We start from the raw sequence: 3,991 nt of genomic DNA on the forward strand, positions 1-3,991 counted from the left end.
TGGCGAGAATCACTACTGGTCTCCACAAATGAGGCAAGGATGTCCTCAACTTCAATTTGAGATCAGGGCACAATTTAAAAAGGGCACCCAATTTCTGGGCTGCTGGGCTTATTGGCATTTTTAGGCCCCGCCCTTCTCAGCATCAGTGCTAAACTGATCACTGTTCCAACAAAATGACTAGCATGGGAAATTTGCAATCTGATTCACCAGGGAGAGTAACACTGGTTTTCTCGCCCAAAATGATGTGGCACCTTGTCAAATGCCTTCTGAAAAATCTAAGTACAGCACATTCATAGTTTCCCCTTTAGCCACATTGCTTATTACTTCCTCAAAGAACTCCAAAATATTCCCCTTTCACAAAACCATGTTGACTCAGTTTGATTGCACTGCGATTTTCTAACTGTCCCACTATAACCTCCTTAATAATGGATTCCAGCAAGAATGTTAAGCTAACTGATGTGTAGTTTCCTGTTTTCTCTCTTCCTGGAATAGAGGAGTCACATTTGCTGTTTTTCAATTTGTTGGGATCTTTACCGAATCTAGGGAATTTTGGAAAATTAAAACTAATACATCTGCAACCATTTATTTTAAGACCCAAGGATGAAAACTATCAGCATCCGGAGGCTTGTCAGCTTTTAGATTGAATAATTTTCTCAATATTCTTTCTCTAGTGATTGTGATTGTTTTAAGTTACTTCTTCCCTTTCACCTTCTGATTCTAACATATTACTGGGGTATTATGTTATCTCCTACAGTGAAGACAGATGCAAAATATCTGTTGAATTTATCCACTGTTCCTTTATTTTCCATTACTAATGCCCCAGGCTAATGAACCAGTCCCCACTCTCCCTCCCACCCACAACATTTTTTCCAGTGGTTGAGCCAATTCACCATTGGCCACCATTGGATCTACCAGTCTCACTGATGTTGACAGTGTTTTGTGTGGCTCACCTATCTTGCTGCCAGGGAATCTGCCACAGAAGGTCATCTTCAGTGGGTCTGGAAAATCACACCCTCACTCTCTGGAGAACCAATTTTGATTTGATTTGATTTGATTTGATTTATTTTTGTCACATGTATTAATATACAGTGAAAAGTATTGTTTCTTGTTTGCTATACAGACAAAACATACCGTTCATTGAGAAGGAAACGAGAAAGTGCAGAATGTAGTCTTACAGTCATAGCTAGGGTGTAGAGAAAGATCAAATTAATGCAAGGTAAGTCCATTCAAATTTCTGACAGCAGCAAGGAAGAAGCTGTTCTTGAGTCGGTTGGTATGTAACTTCAGACTTCTGTATCTTTTTCCCGAAGGAAGAAGGTGGAGGAGAGAATGTCCAGGGTGCATGAGGTCCTTAATTATGCTGACTGCTTTGCTGAGGCAGCTGGAAGTGTCGACAGAGTCAATGGATGGGAGGCTGGTTTGCATGATGGATTGGGCTACATCCATAACCTTCTGTAGTTTCTTGCAGTCTTGGGCATAGCAGGAGCTATACCAAGCTGTGATACAACCAGAAATAATGCTTTCTATGGTGCACCTGTAAAAGTTGATGAGAGTCATATCTGACATGGCAAATTTCCTTAGTCTTCTGAGAAAGTAGAGATGTTGGTGGGCTTTCTTAACTATAGTGTTGGCATGGGGGGACCAGGGCAGGTTGTTGGTGATCTGGACACCTAAAAACTTGAAGCTCTCAACCCTTTCTACTTAGTCTCCACTGATATAGACAGGGCACGTTCTCCTTTAAGCTTCCTGAAGTTGATGACAATCTCCTTCGTTTTGTTGACATTGAAGAAGAGGTTATTGTTGCCACACTAGTTCACCAGATTCTCTACCTCATTCCTGTACTCTGTCTTGTCATTGTTTGAGACCTGACCCACTATGGTGGTGTCGTCTGCAAACTAGAAAATTGAATTGGAGGGGAATTTGGCCGCTCAGCCATAGATGTACAAGGAGTATAGTAGGGGGCTGAGAACACAGCTTTGTGGGGCACCAGTGTTGAGGATTATCATGGAGGAGGTGTTGTTGCCTATACTTATTGATTGTGGTCTGTGAGTTAGGAAGTTCAGGATCCAGTCACAGAGGGAGGTGCCAAGGCCTTGGAGTTTAGAGATGACTTTCATGGGAAAAATAGTGTTGAAGGCTGAGCTGTAGCCAATGAATAGGAGTCTGACATAGGTGTCCTTGTTACCTACGTGTTCCAGGGTTGAGTGCAGAGCCAGGGAAATGGCATCTGCTGCGAATCTATTGCGACAGTAAACAAAGTGCAGTGGACTCAGGTAGTCTGGTAGGCTGGAATTGATTTGTGCAATGACTTACCTTTCGAAGCACTTCATAATGATGGATGTAAGAGCACCAACCGATAGTCATTTAGGCCATGTTTATTTACTTACTTTTATTCTTTTTTAAATACCTATAAAACTCTATCAGTTTTTATACTTGTCGCCATCTTTCACACTCTAATTTCTCTCTCCTTGTTAATCTTTTAATCATTTAATCATCTTTTCTATCCTATCCAAACTTCTGACATGCCCCACATCTGCTTTTTCTTTTAAATTGATACTATACATAACTTCTTTAAATAACCATGAATGGTGTGTCCTTCCCTTAGTCTTTCTTTCTTATTAAAAATGTCTGCTGCTGCCTCTGTATTGATGATCCCTTAATCTAATTTCCAAATTTGCTTGAGCTAGCTCTATCTTCATGCCTTTATAACTCCCCTTATTTAAGTTTAAAACACTTTTCTTAGATCCACTCCTTTCTCTTTCAAAGTTAATGTTAAATTCAGTCATGTTATAATCACTGCTACTTCGAAGCTCATTCATTGTGAGAATATTAATCAGTCCTATCTCATTGGTGGAACCTGTCACAGAGGATGTGGCTGGCCAGTCAGAAATGCTTTGACTTCCAGAGGGACCGGGAGATCTCAGCATTGGACATGGCCAGAAAATCGGTTAGACTAAAACCTGGTATTGTCAGACTTTTTACAGAAAATCCCACCCAGACTCTAATGCTGGGGAGGGGGGCGTGGTCAGGCTGTAATTGCCCTGTAAAATTATTTTTCTAATATGTTTAGTACAGTTACACATTCTCCAGGGAGGCAAAATACCTCAAGTTTACAGGAAGGAGAAGGCATGTATTTTATTCAGAGAGAGATGAATGTATGGAATAGTCCACCAAGGCACATTCCAGATAGTGGGATAAACACCTGGCAAAAAAGTAATGTTAGAGTAGGAGAGCTATAATGGGATAAAATATTCCACAGGTACAGATGGACCTCAATGGTCCTTTCCAGATGGGGATATTATGGTTTCCCCATGCAAGATGAAGACCAAATTGAGAAAAAAAATTAAAGAGAAATGTGCGAGATAAGAAAAAGATGATTTTTCAGTTGGCAATGCCAATGGTTTGTAGCATGAGTGCCAATGAGGTGAGTAATTCAAGTCATTAAAATTTTAATAATTCGATAGGTAGTATCTCGACCAACATCACCAAAACCAGATTATCTGCTCATTATCACCTTGCTGACTGTTGGAGTTTGCTGTATCCAAATCGGTCACCATGGGCTGGATTTATGTGCCCACCACCTTCTCTCCTATCCCTGAACTGACCCCCATAATATCCTTGGTGGACAAGCCCTGAAATCAGCAGACCACACATCATATGTAAATATAATTAAAGGCTTATTAGGCTTATTAGCAAGTCTATTGACCTGCATAATACACTGCCCCATGATATAATATAGCTGACATTGACAGGGAGGCAGGAGTGGGCAGACCTTTCTTATGATCTGAGTGAAATCAGCTGGGGAAGAAGGGAGGGCACCTAATTCGGGGATTGTTGTCTGTGCATCGGGGGAACATCCCTCCCCTAAGATGTCAACATCCCCTTCCTTCTGCTCCACTTGCCCTCCAAATTCACCCTCACTCCTTTCTGTCCTCCACCACTTCCTGTACTGCCCTAACGCCCTAATACTTACTGTTCTGGGGCAGCCATT

Source organism: Carcharhinus amblyrhynchos, chromosome 22 (genome assembly GCF_965287045.1).
Source record: "Carcharhinus amblyrhynchos chromosome 22, sCarAmb.v2.hapA, whole genome shotgun sequence".
In the NCBI taxonomy this organism is placed as follows: domain Eukaryota; kingdom Metazoa; phylum Chordata; class Chondrichthyes; order Carcharhiniformes; family Carcharhinidae; genus Carcharhinus; species Carcharhinus amblyrhynchos.